Raw genomic sequence first — 16,779 nt, forward strand, 5'->3', positions numbered from 1 at the left:
CTAGATCGAATGGACAAGCGAGGGAAACAGATTCTTCCCTGAAGCTTCCAGAAGGAAAGAAACCACCTCTGGAAAAACAGTGGGTTGGGTGTGTGCTCAGAACGTGCAAGGCTCTAGGGTTGAAAAGGAAAGAAAGAGGAAGGAAGGAAAAGGAAGGAAGGCATGGAGGGAGGGAGGAACCCTGCTGGTCCTTGACTGTAGCTCAGCAAGACCAACTTAAATGAGTGACTCCCAAAGCTGTAGATTAGGAAACCATATTACTTTAAGCTTCACTTTAAGCGGTTTGTGTCAGCATCAGTAGAAAATGTGCAAGCCAGCCTTGGTTGTATAGATTAGAAGTGAACCACCAACTCAGTTCACATTAACAGGGAGGTGTGAACACACACAATTTTTAGGAATTATTTTAGAAGGTACTTATCACAATAAATTAACATGAACCTTACTTTATAGGTAGGTAAACTGAGACCCAGGAAAGGTAAATAACTTGCCTAAAGTCATTTAGCGAGTTCCAAGACAGGCTCCAAAGCTGCAGAAAAACCCTGTCTCAAAAAAAAAAAAAAAAAAACATTAGGATTATTTGTGAGAGCCCCCAAGCCCAGCTCCACCCCTGGGCCTTTGCATTTGCCGTCTCTATTCCATCCTCAGGTGCATACTCAAAGGCAAGCCAGGTCTTCTCTGACTGCCACTCACAAACACAGCGACTTCCTGCCTGTCCACCACGCTTAAATCTGTCAGATTACTTCCTGACTAAGGTCCGGTCTCACCACTGCCATCCCTCGTGGGGATGGAGTGCTGTGTGCTGTGTTCAGTGCTGTATTCCCAGAACACAAGGTAAGCATTCAGCCCGGATTTACTAGATGCATTCATGTCTTCACAGGAGGTCCAACAGCGACACACAGACTGCTCAGCTCACCTCTCCGAGTTGATGATGATGAAAGGAGATTTGTAAAGAAAACGACACGGGGTCGAGTCCTAGGGTGTAGTTTTAAAGAAATGAATTTCCATTCCCTACCAACCCACTGGCCCTGGGGGCACTGACAGGCGTGATCTCTGACAGCCCTTCGTCCCCACAGTCCCCAGACTGGCAGAGGGCCGAGCAAAGCTCCAGTACCACTCTGTGGTAATAACTGGTCTCTTCCCAGGCTGGGTCTGCTGCGCCCACACCTTCTCACAGGTAAAACCTCAGCCAGAAACCGCAACTCTCCTAAGACTAAAGGTCACGGTTATTTATCCAGAGTGGCAGGCAGAGCGAGCCCATCTTGAGACTGATGTCAGCTCACTCACTGTCTCTGGCCTCCAAGTCACTGTGTAGCTTAGTGCAGCCTCAAAATTGGGGCAGTCCTCTCACCTCAGCCTGCCAGTGCTGGGACCTTGGGTGTGGACCACCATGCCTGTCTCGTGCATTTTTTGTAGCCCTATCTCTCTCCCCCTTTATCTGACTCTCCCATGTTTATTAGTATCTTTGAGTTCTTACATGACTGTGTAAAATGGGTGACGTTGCTTCATATTACTATCATTTTACATAAAATTGTTAATACGTATTTCATGTGTGTGCTTACACTCCTTACGGGAGGTGTGGAGGTCCGAGGACAACCTGAGAAAGCAGGTTGTCTCCTACCATGTGGACCCCAGAACTTGATCTCAGGTCTTAGGCTTGGGACAAGCACCTTACATCCTAGGTCATCTTGCCAGTCATAATATTCTTTAATCAAGAGGCATCTTGTGCTATTAGTCAGCTGACAAGGTGCCTTTGCTCCTCTCATGTGGAAACCCTCAGAGAGAGGTAGCTAGTCTAATGTTGGTAGACCATGACCTTTGAGTGCCAAAGGCTTGTGGGCGGTGCTGACAGACTCAGGATCTGAGAGCTCTAAGTCCTGAGAACTAAGGTTTATGGTGCCAGGCTCTTGGGTCCGGAGACCTATGGCTGCGGGTGCTCAGGTCAGAGGCTTATCTCTCTCTGGGCTGTGCGCAGCTCTCGGTAGAAGCCAATGTAATCTCAGACTCGCAGCAGCAGCCACAACAGCAGCTATGACCTAGTGTTGGAGTCCCCAAACCTCAGCCGTGTGCTCTACACCTTCTATCCCTCCTGCCATAGGGACAAGGACCCTCAACTCCTAAGGCCTAGCAGCTTCCTGGAGCTCTTGTCGTCCCCAGGGCCTTTGAGAACGTTTTCTGTATTTCCAGGTCCTGTATGGGCCCGCTGTCTGTGTCTCTCTTCCTCTCAGCAGCTCAGTCTGTGGGTGACAGAAATCAAAAATCAGCAAAGTTCAGTTTCAGCACTCAGGAGGCAGAAGCAAGGGAGCCTCTGAGTTCAAGGCCAGCCTGGTCTGCATATTTTCCAGGCTAGGCAGAGTTACATAATGAGAGACTGACTTAAAAATGAGAGATAGATAGTAGATAGATAGATAGATAGATAGATAGATAGATAGATAGATAGATAGATAGATAGTAGATAGATAGTAGATAGATAGATAGTAGATAGATAGTAGATAGATAGTAGATAGATAGTAGATAGATAGATAGATAGATAGTAGATAGATAGATAGATAGTAGATAGATGGATAGTAGATAGATAGTAGATAGATAGTAGATAGATAGATAGTAGATAGATAGTAGATAGATAGATAGATAGATGATAGATAGATAGATAGATAGTAGATAGCTAGATAGATGATAGATAGATAGATAGATAGATAAATAGATAGATAGATAGTAGATAGATAGATAGTAGATAGATAGTAGATAGATAGTAGATAGATAGATAGATAGATAGATAGATAGATAGATAGTAGATAGATAGATAGATAGTAGATAGATAGTAGATGGATAGATAGATAGTAGATAGATAGATAGTAGATAGATAGAGATAGTAGATAGATATATAGTAGATAGATAGTAGATAGATAGATAGATAGATAGATAGATAGTAGATAGATAGATAGATAGTAGATAGATAGATAGATAGATAGTAGATAGATAGATAGTAGATAGATAGATAGATAGATAGATAGATAGATAGTAGATAGATAGATAGTAGATAGATAGATAGTAGATAGATAGATAGTAGATAGATAGATAGTAGATAGATAGATAGTAGATAGATAGATAGATTCATAGATTCATCGATTCATAGATTCATAGATTCATAGATAGATAGATAGAAAAGGCCATTTGGGAGAGACCATTTGACTTAGGGTTTCTCTTGCTGTGAAGAGACACCATGATCACAGCAGCTCTTATGCAGGAAAACATTTAATTGGGGCTGGCTTAGAGTTCAGAGGTTAGTCCGTTATCATCATGTCGGCTGGCATGCAGGCAGACATGGTGGTGGAGGAGCTGAGAATTCTACATCTGCAGGCAACAAGAAGGAAACCGTGACATTGAGCATAGGAGACCTCAAAGCCCACCCCCCAGAGTGACACACTTCCTCCAACAAGGCCACCGCTCCTAGCAGTGTCATTCCCTAGAGGGGCCAAATTTTCTTTCAAACCACCACCCTCTATTTATTGAACCTTAATGGTTTTCTAACTCCAGGGAGCAGCAGAGAAGGGCGGCTCCCAGCTGACTTGAATAGTGAGCTGGAAAGTTTGGTTCCATTACCAGGTGATATGTGTGTGGCAAGGATGTCTGCACCGGTCATGGTGCATCTCTTCCTGCAAATGAAGGATTGCCATCTACAGCAACCCGTGTCTTTTTGCTGGGCCAGAGCGAAGGTGGGGGAATGGGGAATGGAGGTGGGGGTTGCGATGGAGATCTTCCCTCTGATCTGAACGAGGCAGCTGAAGAGAAACCAGCATAGTGTCAAGTTCACCAACACTTATCTTATTATTGGTTGATTAGTACTTTTTATAGATAGAGCTGATGTAGTCCAAGATGACCTTAAAATCACAGTAGAGGCTAACCTTGAATTCTTGACCCTCCTTTGCATCTCTTGAGTCCTAGGATTGCACAACCATGCCTGGCACACCCGGAGGCTGCTCTAGAGCGCTATTTTCTTAGCCGGTGTTGTCCAGAGCAGTCACAACTGGAGCACGTGTTCAGCTGTGGTGGAAATGGACCTTGGTCACTGAGTATCAATAAAGTCCCCAAAACAACCAGGCTGCCATGTGGGCAGTCCAGCCAGGTACCAGCCAAGGAGCTGCTCAGGTAACAGTTCCCTGACCATGGCACGAGGGAAGGGCCTGACAGACAGCCAACTCCCCGCAGTCCAGCCATTCCCAGAAACATTAAAAGGGTGTTTATAATAAAGATGCAGCAAAAGCTCAGAACAAACAATTCTAACAGCCTTTAATACTATTTGGTAGCGTTTAATAACGCTGGGCGGTGCTTAACTCTCGACCCAGCCACCCAGACTGAGGCTGTCCCCTCATCTGTCCAATCACCAAATAGGTCAAAGCCAATTTCTTCCTGTGACAGCCATTTTGCAAATGTCCCCCAGTGGGTCTCCTGGTAGTCACATCTTTGTGTTCCTTCTGCAATAAATGTTTGCATTTCTACAAAAGTCATACATCAAAGATGGAATAAATTCGGTGACTTTTTGAAAAGAGTCTTTGGGAGGCAGATTAAATTCAGACGTGGTCGTGAGAGTGGGAACATGATAGGATTTGTGCCTTTTTGTTGATTTCTGATAAGGCCCCAGTTATCCAGACTGGCCTAGAACTTCCCCTGGGTGCGGGGATTGCAGGTGTGTAGCACCATACCTGGCTGGGAGCTTGTACATTAGAAGAGGTGGGTGAGGAGCTTGCATGTGAGCATGGCTCACATAAACTCAGGCATGGCACTACACACCTGCCATCCCAGCACTGCCCGGACAGGATTCTTAGGGCTTGCTGGCCAGCCAGTTCAGCTGAATTGGCGAGCTCCAGGTCAACACAAGACCCATCTCAAAAACCAGTGTGGAGAGTGATTAAGGACACCTGCCATCAACCTCCGGCCTTCACATACCTGCACATAGGCGTGCAGACAAACATGTGGGCGCAGAGAGGCACATGCAAGAGGAAGAGAAGGAAGCAGAGCAGGAGAGGGGACGCCAGCGCTCGCTGACTGTTACATCCAAACAAAGACCAGGGAGCACAGAGACACTGGCCACCCACGAGCTGGGAGAAGAGGCCTCAGAATAAAACCTGCCTTGCTGATCTTAAATCTCCCCATCTCCAGACCAGGTCATTTCTGTTGCTGAAGCCACCTGACTATGTGTATCTTGCTGTAAATAACCAGCTGACTGGGGTCCCTTGCTCTGCTCAAATGGAAATCATGACTAGAGAGAAGTAGCTGTCCTTGTGTCCCTGTGTAGGCAGACCTGGGCCCCTGAGTGCCCAAGGCTTGTGGGCTGAGCTGCAGAACCTGAATGTCTCAATAAAAACAACCAAAATGAAAGCTAATGTTTATTTTACGCATTGAGTTTGCTGTCATTTCCTCTCCTTCCTTCATTGTATTTTATGTGTGTGTATGCCCGAGAATACGCCCAGGCGTGCTTCATTTAAGTCTCACGGAACTCCGTGAGCAGCCACTGTCAGGCCCGCTGTGCAGGTGAAAGCAGCAATGGTCCTGGGGCTGCTGAGAAGGCTCGGCAGGCGTGGGGGTTTGAATGAGAAATGCCTTCCAAAGCCTCACACATGTGAGTACTTGGTCTCTGGTTGGCACTACTGGGGAGGCTATGGAATCTTTGGGAAGTGGAACCTTGCTATAGGAAGGACGTCAGTGAGGGAAGGGCTTTGAGAATTCATAATCTGATTCCACTTCCAGTTTGCTTTGTGTTTGTGGCTGAAGATGTGATCTGTCCTGACTGCTGCCATGACTCCCCACCACTTATGGATTCTCCCTCTGGAACTGTAAGCCCAAACTAACTCTTCCAGAAGTGGATTGTGGTCAGTTTATCATAGCAACAGGAAAGTGTGTAATACCGTGGGTATTAAGTTGGATCCCCAGGACCCACGTGGTAGGAGAGAGGCACTCTGTGAGTGTGCTGACCTCTGACCACCACACTCAGAGTGAAGCCCATACAGCCTCTCCCCTCATGCCTGTGCAAGCGAGAGAGCACACACACACACACACACACACACACACACACGCATGTGAGCGTGTGTAAAAACAAGCACACAGATAACTAGGGATCCCCGGTTACAGCACAACTTCTGTTGTTTTGTTTTGTTTTATTTGTGTGTGTGTACTCAGTGGGTAGATATACTTGTATATATTGCTTATATACATTTTATATATATATATATATATATATATATATATATATATATGTACGTATATCCATTCACTGAGTACAATTAGTGCTTCCCGCTGGAATATCGACTGACTTGTTGGCTTTATCTTGTGCACATAACCATAGCTGCAGTGATTCAGGAGCACAAAGGCAAGCCATGTGCAGGAGACAGTGGTCCTCCCCATCCCTCTCTGCCACAGTGTTCCCCAAGCCTTTTATGGGGGAACAGGTCTTCCACTTTTTAGCTGTCACAAATAGAGCTCCTATACACCATCACGTAGAAATATCTAGGTAGAAATGTAGCATTTCTTTCAGGTATGTACTCGGGAGTGGAGCCGCTAGGTCAGAGAGTAATTATATTTAACATTTTGAGGCAACACCTGTTTTTAAAACATTCCAGTGGCTGAAAATGGTTTCTGCCATTAAAGATAATCAAAAGGATAATACCATACTGTAACACACAAAAATGGCACAGGGCTCCAATTCAGGATATCCAGAGCTGCTCTTTGCCTGGCTATTATCCATGGATGCTAGGCATTGCAGTGGTTGCATTGACTAGTATGATGGAGGCCAATGGACCTGCAGAGTCAAAAATGTTCATTCTGTAGAAAGAGGCTTGTTAACCCAAGAAACTATGTGTTGATGTTACTGTTGACTCTTCTGTTTGTACCCCAGTTGGGCCTCAAATTCATTATGTAGCTCAAGGTTGACCTTCAACTGCTGGTTCCCCTGCCTCTACTTCTTCCCGTGTTAGGACTGCAGATGTGTTCACCATGCCATGTTGATGCAGTGCTGGGGATCACACCCAGAGTGTCTGCATGCTAACTACACACTTCCCAACTCAACTTCAGCCCACCCGCCTCCTACTGGTTCTTGTCAGTCCCTGAAGGCAGCCTGGCTGTGTCCTGCTTCCAGGTTGGACAGTAACTACAGGAGCCAGGTCATCAGCTTCTCCCAATAGAAGCTTACTATAACATAAAGAAATGCATTCCCGGATCAGTGAGATGGCTCAAAGCATAAAGACTTTTGATGCTAAGCTAGACACCTGAGTTTAATCTCTGGGACCCACATGGTAGAAGGAGAGAGCCAAGTCCTACAAGCGGTCCTCTACCACATACAAACAGTAACACACATGTACCCCCACATATGAACAGACACACACAGCCAACAATAAATAAATAGCTAGGCATGGTGTTGCACATCTTTAATTCCAACACTCTGGAGGCAGATGCAGGAGGATCTCTGCGAGTCCAAGGCCAGGTGTGTCTCTACAGCGAGTTCCAAGCTAGTCAGATGTACACAGTGAGACCCTGTCTCAACAAACAAATGTGATCTTAACAAAGAAATGAAAGATCATGCCTGTCCCTACTTCTGGATATGAGCGTTGGGCTCAGGCTGGTTCATGTACACTGGGGGAGGACGAGGAGAGAGACTTAGCTCATCTGTCTTCCTAGGCTACCTCCTCCCCTCCAGCTGAGAAGACCTGTCAGGTATTCATCATCTGAATAATTGATGGCTGGGGTCTGCAGACACTCCAACTCCTCGGAGCACATGACCATCATCAATTAGTAAGAACTTGGCTCTGGCTGCCACCGTGTTAAAGGAAAACAGAAGTGGCTGTAACACCTCTGCCGCTAAAACTAGAAGCTTCCACCTTCATGGCAAAGCTTTGACCAACAGGTTCCTTTTCCCTGCCTGCTGCTCTATCGCCTCCTTAGACCTGCTGTTTTGGCTGATGTCCCTGAAAAGTTGTGTCCCCTCTTTGCCCTCATTGTCCTGTCTGAAATGAGCAAAGAGACCATCTCTGGGCTCGTGAGGATTACTGTCACTGAGTTTATGTTTACAAAACTGTTCTGAAAAGAACCCTCATCCACAGACATCCAATTGGGACATCCAATGACCCGCAGCTTTGAAAGGCAGCTCAACAGCTCCCCAAATGGTCAAACATCAAGAGATCAGATGTCCCAGCAGTTCCACACTTGGGTTGACAGCCAGTAGGGATGATAAACATGCACACAAGAGCCTGTACATATGGCAGCCTTGTTAGGATAACTCAGATAAAGTAACGGGGCTGGAGCAATGACTTAACAGTGGGAGCGCTGTTGATGTGCATAGGATGCAGAACCCACATGGTGACTCACAACCATTCATAACTCCAGTTCCAGGCCAGGCACATACATGGGACCCAAGCCTATCTGCAGGCAAAACATACACATAAAATAAGTACATAAGCAACACACAGATTCCAGGGCCCATTTCAGATAGTGTGATGATGGGATTTTTGGGTTTCTTGTTTTTTTGTTTGTTTGTTTGTTTTTGTTTTTGTTTGTTTGGTTGGTTTGGTCTAGTTTTTCAAGACAGTTTCTCTGCATATGCTTGGCTATCCTGGAACTCACTCTGTAGACCAGGCTGGTCTTGAACTCACAGAGATCCGCCTGCCTCTGCCTCCTGAGTGCTGGGATTAAAAGCATGCACTACCACTGCTCCAAGTTTATTTTGTTTTTCTACCAAGGGCTGGTCCATAAAACTCCCTCACTTTAATTTCCTGATTTGAAAACTTTTATGCAGATCTTTTAATCTCCCTCACCTGGTAATACTTTTGTTCACACAAAAGATGCCCTGAGTCCTCCAAACTTAATCGTCTAGGATAACTGGCCCCTTTTCCCTTTTCCTTCATTTCCTTTGCACTGACCTTAAAACTAGCCAATCATGGAAGACTGTGAAATCAGACCCCAGCTGATGAGGAAACCACCCACACACACACACACACAGCATTTAGAATAAATGCCAAGAGAGCTTCCTGCCCCAGTGTGCTTGCTTGCTCGCTCCTTTGGATGGTGACACATCCTTTCTACAAACAGAAATTGCCTTGCTAAGCTACTTACTCTTTATTCATGTGCTCCTCTGTACAGGGAATATTCTTCGTTTCTAAGAACACAAGCATATCAGAATCTATATTTTTTTAAATATTTATTTATTATGTATACAATATTCTGTCTGTGTGTATGCCTGCAGGCCAGAAGAGGGCACCAGACCTCATTACAGATGGTTGTGAGCCACCATGTGGTTGCTGGGAATTGAACTCAGGACCTTTGGAAGAGCAGGCAATGCTCTTAACCTCTGAGCCATCTCTCCAGCCCCAGAATCTATATTTTTAAGAACTCTTTAGAGTCTGGTAGCCAGGCTACTTTGAGAAAATGATGATCCAACTTAGAGCTTTTTTATACCCTTCCCCAAATCCCTTTCGTTATTTGTGGTTTATTGTTTCATATTGACCTGTCACAGATTCCTGTATTTAAGAGTTTAAACTCTTAGCCTCAATAATAACACACAGCTTGGGCTGGAGAGATGGCTCAGAGGTTAAGAGCACTGACTGCTATTCCAGAGGTCCTGAGTTCAATTCCCTGCAACCACATGGTGGCTCACAACCATCTATGATCTGGTGCCCTCTTCTGGCCTGCAGCATACATGCAGGCAAAACACTACTCATAATTGATGAATAAAATCTTTTTAAAAATTTAAAAAAACCTCAGCTCCTGGGAGTTTATAATTTCCCTTTAGTTTAATTCAGGGTAAGGACTGATGATGTTAGTAACAGCACTAGAGAACTACAATGTTCTGGGCCCTCTGCAGGGGTTTCCTGGGCACCATGTCCTCTGTATTCTCCTAGCAGATGAATGAGTGAGTTTGGTTGCCCCTGCATTGCTCAAGGATTTAGGGGAAGTTAAGTGGAAAGGTCACAATTAAGACCCAGTTTTGAATTATTTTAAATGTTATTTTCTTTATTTCTATGTGTGAGTATATGCCATGCCGGGCCAGTGCACACAGAGGCCAGAAGAGGGCATTCGATCCTCTGAAGCAGGAGTTACAGGTGGATATTAAGTCTTTGCACTTGGGCACTAAAAGTCAAACCCAGGCTCTCCGAAAGAGCAGCAAGTACTGTTACCTGCTGAGCCATCTCTCTAGTTCCAAGATCAGTTTTACATGACCCCAAAGCCAGCCTAGTTAATCTTATACTTCTTAATACCCAGTATTCATAATTCTTCATGTGAGGAAATAGAGGCTCAGAGACACCAAGGGAACTTTCAGAGATCACACAGAAACTTCTAGACTAAGATAAAGCTGGGACACAGGTCTTCATCTCCCCAGTCTTGTATTTTTTTACATCGTTGTGCCTAAGTCCTACTCAATTACTTTATCAGCAAACAAGGACCTCAAACAAAAAGATGCAAAACATTGATTGTCTTTTCAGGTCAGGGTAATATATACACTTCTGGTTTCACTAGGACTTTTTTTTTTAATCATAAGTGATAGTAGCTAACACTGAGCATTTTTTTTTTGTCCCCAAAACTGTTTTAAGTCTGCCCCCTCCCCCAGGCTGACCTGTGTGCTGGAACTACATGCATGCCCCACAACATTGACTCTGAGTGTCCTATTTGAGTTACACATTTTGAACCCAGCAAAAGATGTCATGGGTGCTGTTACCATCAGCATCATTGTGCTCATTCAATAGACTGACTGTGGAGGTCCTAGGCCTTTGTGTGGTTAGTTGTTGTTGTTGTTGTTGTTGTTGTTGTTTTAATGAGGGCTAGCAAATATTACATCTGGAATTCAACTCCTGACCGGATACCTATACCACTTGGGAATTAGCCACTATTGAGTGATCAAGTTCTCTCCTGAAGTGTGGTTTTTAATATGGACTATATAAAGAAACCTTATCTTCTTTTCTCTTTTGAGACAGGGTGACCTCTAATTCACTTTATAGCCAAGGGTTATCTTGAGCTTTTTATGTTTCTGCCTCCACCTCTTGAGGTCTGGGATTACAAGCATGCACTACCATGCCTGGCTTTACGTAGTGCTGAAGATAATACCCTGAGCTTCCTGCAGGCTAGGCAAGCAATCTGCAAAATGAGACACCTCTTTAGCCCTGAACCAAAATTTCTGAAGCCTCTACACACTCTGTGGATAGCTAGGCATAATGATTCAAGCCTATAATCAAAGAGATTGATGCAGGAGGACTGTATGAGTTCATGACCAGTTTGAATGACATGAGACTTTATCTAAAGAAAGGGGGTAGGTAGGTGGAGATATATATGGCTCTTGCCTAGCATGCCCTAAATTTAATTTCAATTTCAAGCCCCACTGCTAAAAGTTAATGTCAAGCAATACGGAGACAGTTGGTAATTATTACAGTATAAAAGAAGCTAATGAGCTATGACAACTAAAAGCAACATAAGATCCTGGATTAGATCCTGGCTAGGAAAATATCTAAGCACAAATAAGAGATGGGATGGGATGTGTCCTGTAGATGGGACTGTAATAATACTAAAGGCCCTGAGTCTGCTAACTGTGCTGGAACTGTACATGGACATGTCTTCATTCTTAGGAAGACCGTCCACACCAGCTGAGGGTGGATCTCCAGCATAGCTTGAATAGTTCAGAAAAATAGACAAAAATAGGGCTATGTATGGCACTTGTGTAAACACTATAGGGAAAAAGAGATCATAAGACATAAGGCAAACCAAAAAGCTTCATGTGGATTAAAGGTTTCTTGGGATTTCTTGTACTTTTTCATAAGTCTGAAATTATATCAACACTGCAAATGATAAAGGGGAGGGCAGCTATGAGAGTGACCCTCGGGAAGTCTCTGAGCACTGGGGGATACAGAGCCTGAAATGGCCATCTTCTATAACCAGGTTACTAGCAGTGCAACTGTGACATCAACCCAGCCATAAAACCTTCGACCTACAATCTGTTCTGCCTGCAGGACATGCGAGGGCAATGGTAATGTGGAACTTGTGCTGAGAGGCCTACCAATGACTGGTCCAACCTGAGACCCATGCTGTGAGAGGGAGCCCAAGCACCTGACACTGCCTGGATGGCCAGGAACCTGAGGTAAGACATATCAGAGACCCAAGATAGACCTAGACATAACTGACAAAAAAAAAAGTCAACAAAATGATTTCTAATAATATCCTAACAATATTATGCTATACTCACAGGTTGGTGCCTAGCCCAGCTGGCATCACAGTGGTGCCATCAGCAACCAATGGAAGCAGATGCAGAGACGTGGAGATTAGCTGTCACCTCAGCATGGAGAGGGGACTCCTGTGGCTGGCTGGCAGTAAGCTCTAGGTTCTGTGAGAGACTGTTTTAAAAGGTAAGATGGAAGATGTCTAATATTGGCCTAAACAGGTATGCACAAACATGCATATGTACTGGCACACATGTGCACACACACAAAACACATATACATACACTAAACAATAAAATAACAAAAGTCTGTCTTACCTTAAACACAAGTTTTTCTCACAGTAGTAAACCACCATTTCACTACTGATATGCTTATGGGCAAATGCCATCTTTGGAATGTAGTCTCAACTTCTTTGTATTATTTTGTACAAATATAAATTTGTACATATAAATATAAATCATAGTATAATTAATGTACGATAATAAATAAGGTTATATAAACAGAGTATAGGCCCCCAGGGATATTGTGGAATAAATGTTCAAACCTTATTTACTTCTTTGGACTTTCAATGCAGTTCCTTCCTAAACAATCTCTTCCCTGCAGCCCACCTCCCTTCAGCCCTATTTTCTACTATTTCTATTCCTATTCAGTTCCTATTTTCTACTGGGAAATGATAAGGCCATAAATACTTTACAGTCATTTTGTTGTTGCTGTTGTTGTTGGGTTCTTGCCACCATCTAACCACAACAGCAGACATCAGTCCCCTTAAAGTCTTGTCTCGTTATAGGATCCTGGCCCAAAGCCTGTGTTCTTTCATCAGCAACACCAAGTGTATATGGGTGAATTTCCCAGATGTAGGTTCTTTTAGCATGGAAACCTCTAAGAAAATAGGTCATGTCCCTTTCTCCCCCAAACACCCAGTAGCTAAGAAAAAAGTAATCAGAACCCTCATCCAGATAGAGAGAAGAAAAAGATATATAACTGTCACTAGTTCATAGTGATGAACTATGGTTTGTTAACATATAAACAACTGCCTTGGCAATGTTTTTCTTAGGTTCTCATTACATGGTTACATAATGCTTATCTATCAACTAAGGCTGAGACTGCACCATTGTTCTTAGAAGACAGTATACGGTGCCCTTGGGATTTTAAAAGATAAGCAAGCATCCATTTATATTATAGCATCAAGCCACTTGTTCACAGAAGTTAAACAGAGCTCCTAAGGTGGAAAATACTAGGAATTAGTAAGTTCATGGTACACAACATGTTGGTCATGTTGCTTACAAATTAGCAAAGCCAAGCAACTGGAAAAATTAGTACTTCCCTGAGACCCTCTGGAAAGTACACTTTCCAGGGGCTGATAAGACGGCTTAGCAGATAAAAGCACTTACTGAGCAAGCCTGGAGACTTGAGTAGTATCCTCAGAACACAGTGCAAGAACAGCACCTCCTCTCAAATGTCTTCTAATCTCCACCAGCATTCTTTGAGAGGCACACACACACACCCCTCCCACTCCCTGCCACCACTCCCCACCAGGAATAATTAAAGATTTCAAAAATTTAAAGTACACTCCCAGGTCAGGTGTAGTGATGCATACCTGTAACAGCCAAGATCTGTGACTCTGAGACAAATAAAGAAATTTGTCTCAGAGACAAATAAAATACATCTTCCAAAAGCAATTTCCCAGGGTGGGACAGATCAATGCCCTCATTAGTGCAGCTGGCATCAGTGCTGAACCTTTCTGGCTCAGAGGTCAAGAGCACTTATTCTTGCAGAGGACCTGGGTTTGAGCCCTCGTACCCACATGGTGGTTCAAAACCATCCCAGCACTCTAAAAGCACAGGTGGCAGCAGCTCTTAGGTTAAAGGTCAGTCTGGTCTACATAGCAACATAGTAAGGCCCAGTCTGAAAAAAACAAAAACAAACAAATAGAAAAAAAAAGAAAAAAGAAATTCTGGTCTAAATGGAATTCCATTACTTTCTGTATAGATAATAGACTCTAATAAAACATATTTCAGACATCATCCTCAGATTAGTCTAGGGGTCAATAAGATGCCCAATGAATAAAGCTGCCTGATGCTAGATCTGATGTCCTGAGTTCTATTCCTGTTACCCACACAGCGGAAGGAGAAATTAAGTTGTGTTGACTTGTAAACACACACCCTGGCATTCACACCCCCACACATACATGCACAAAATAAATATCTTAAGAATACCATTAATTTCTTACAGCTATTTATTCAACAAATGTTCACTAAGAAATATTATGGTGAATGTATTGTAGACATAAGGGTAACAAGACCTTCACTGCCCTTAGAATTATTCAGCTGGGAAGACCCCTTGATAAGCAACTCCCAAAACATAGGCTCTTCCTTATTAAACACGTCAATACTACCTACCATTCACTCTATGAAGAAATCATGAGTGAAAAATTATCTGTTAAGAGAATTTAACCAGGCATGATGGCGTGAGTTTTAATTCCAGCACTTAGGAGGCAGAGGCAGGAGGATCTCTGAGGCGTCTGAGGCCAGAATAGTCTACATACCAAGTTCCAGGCCAGACAGGGCTTTACATTAAGACCCTGTCTCAAAAACACAAAAACAAAGCCGACCATGCAATTTACATTATGTAGACAGAAATTCTTGAACTAAGCCAGTTGGTGGAATGCTACCGTAAGCCCTCAAAGATGTGCCTTGAGCTCAGTTTGTCATGCTCTCTGCTTCCATAGGAAAATGGCATATGAAGCAAATACTAGCTTCCTATGAGGATCCTGTACCTATCACTTCATGTCACCCACGGAAATACATGTACATTTCTCTTACAAATTAAAATCTGATGACAGGGCTGGAGAGATGGCTGAGTGGTCAAATAGGGTTACTACAAAATTTGAAGATACCAAGAACCCACAAGGCAAATTGTCCTCTGACCTCCACACACATACCATGGCACATTTACACACACACACACACACACACAATGTAGTAAGAAAAAAATATGACAAAGAAATGCTTCCCTTTATTCTGACTGCCAAATCATTTTTCTTTTTTTACAGGTTCATCTTTTTACTGGGCATGTTAACAAAATATTTAGTGAAAAACACCAAAGCCCATGTCATCACCAGAAGCCTTGGATTTTTTCCTCCTTTGCTTCCACTTTCTTCTCCTCAGCTGGGGCAGCAGTGGTGGAGAAGGTAGGACCGCCTGCTGGTGCGGCTTCAGCTCCTGGAGTAGGCCCACCAGCCCCTACCTTGCAGATGGGACTCCCAGTGCTGACATTGGCCCTTTGCAAACAAGCCAGGCCAGAAAGGTTCAGCATTGATGCCAGCTGCACTAATGAGGGTATTGATCTTATCCTCCATGACCACCACCTTGCCATCGTGGAGGATGAGGGCAGAGTAGATGAGGCGCGCTCAGAGACAGAGGCCATGCTGTGGACGGCTGACACAGTGCTAGTTGCTGGGTGGAGTGAGGGCCTCACCCCAGTGTGGCCTCAGGTTCCTTGGAGGGACCGAGCACTGTAGCAGCAGTTGAGGAAAAAGCCCAAACTGTTCATAAGGCCAAATCTGAGGCTAATGTCTCAGCTCTATAATCTATAAACATCTATTTCCCCACTCCAACACAATGGGATTAACTGATATTTCATTCTCCCCTTTGTGGACAGTTTAATCTGAACCCAGCTTGTTGTTATTCTGCTGCATCCACAGCATTAGTGATATCACTGTATAAAATACAGTCAAGCATAAATGAAATAAAAACTGAGCATAAACAATAAGAAAACAATGGTAATAGAGCTGCTAGAAGTATGAATGCCAACTTAAAAACATTTTTAAGAGGGTGCCTGAACTGGCCTTGGCCCATAACCATACTGATGAATATTTTGATATCACCATAGAACCTTCATCTGGAGATGGATGGAGATAGAGACAGAGACACACATTGGAACACTGGACTTAACTCCCTAGGTCCAAATGAGAAGCAGAAGGAGGGAGAATGTGAGCAAGGAAGGCAGGATCAGAGGGAACCTTCATCCGACGATGGATGGAGATAGAGACAGAGACCCACATTGGAGCACTGGACTGAGCCCCCAAGGTCCAAATGAGGAGCAGGAGGGAGAACATGAACAAGGAAGTAAAGACTGCGAGGGGTGCGATCACCCACTGATACAAGGGGACTAATCTAATGAGAGCTCACCAAGGCCAGCTGGACTGGACTGAAGGAGCATGTGATCAAACCGGATTCTCTGAATGTGGCTGACATGGGGGCTGACTGAGAAGACATTGATAATGGCACTGGGTCTTGTTTCATCTGCATGTACTGGCTTTCTGGGATCCAGTCTGTTTGGATGCTCACCTTCTTAGACCTGGAGGGAGGGGTTGGAACTTGAACTTCCCACAGGGCAGGAAACCCTGACTGCTCTTAGGACTGGAGAGGGAGGAGGAGAGGGAATGGGGGGAGGGGAGGAAGTGGAAATTTTTATAAATAAATAAATAAGTAAATTAAAAAAAAACATTTTTAAGTTATTTATTTGGGGACACATACACACATGGCACAGTATATGAATGAAGGTCAGACAACAACCTTTGGGAGCCAGT

At 44.1% G+C, this 16,779-nt stretch overlaps 1 pseudogene; it reads right to left on the minus strand.

Moving 5' to 3' along the window:
* Positions 1-14,401: 14,401 nt before the first annotated feature.
* On the minus strand, positions 14,402-16,553 carry LOC125405569 (large ribosomal subunit protein P1 pseudogene; annotated as a pseudogene).
* Positions 16,554-16,779: the final 226 nt, after the last annotated feature.

Source organism: Myodes glareolus, chromosome 17 (genome assembly GCF_982192425.1).
Source record: "Myodes glareolus chromosome 17, mMyoGla1.1, whole genome shotgun sequence".
NCBI classification, from domain to species: domain Eukaryota; kingdom Metazoa; phylum Chordata; class Mammalia; order Rodentia; family Cricetidae; genus Myodes; species Myodes glareolus.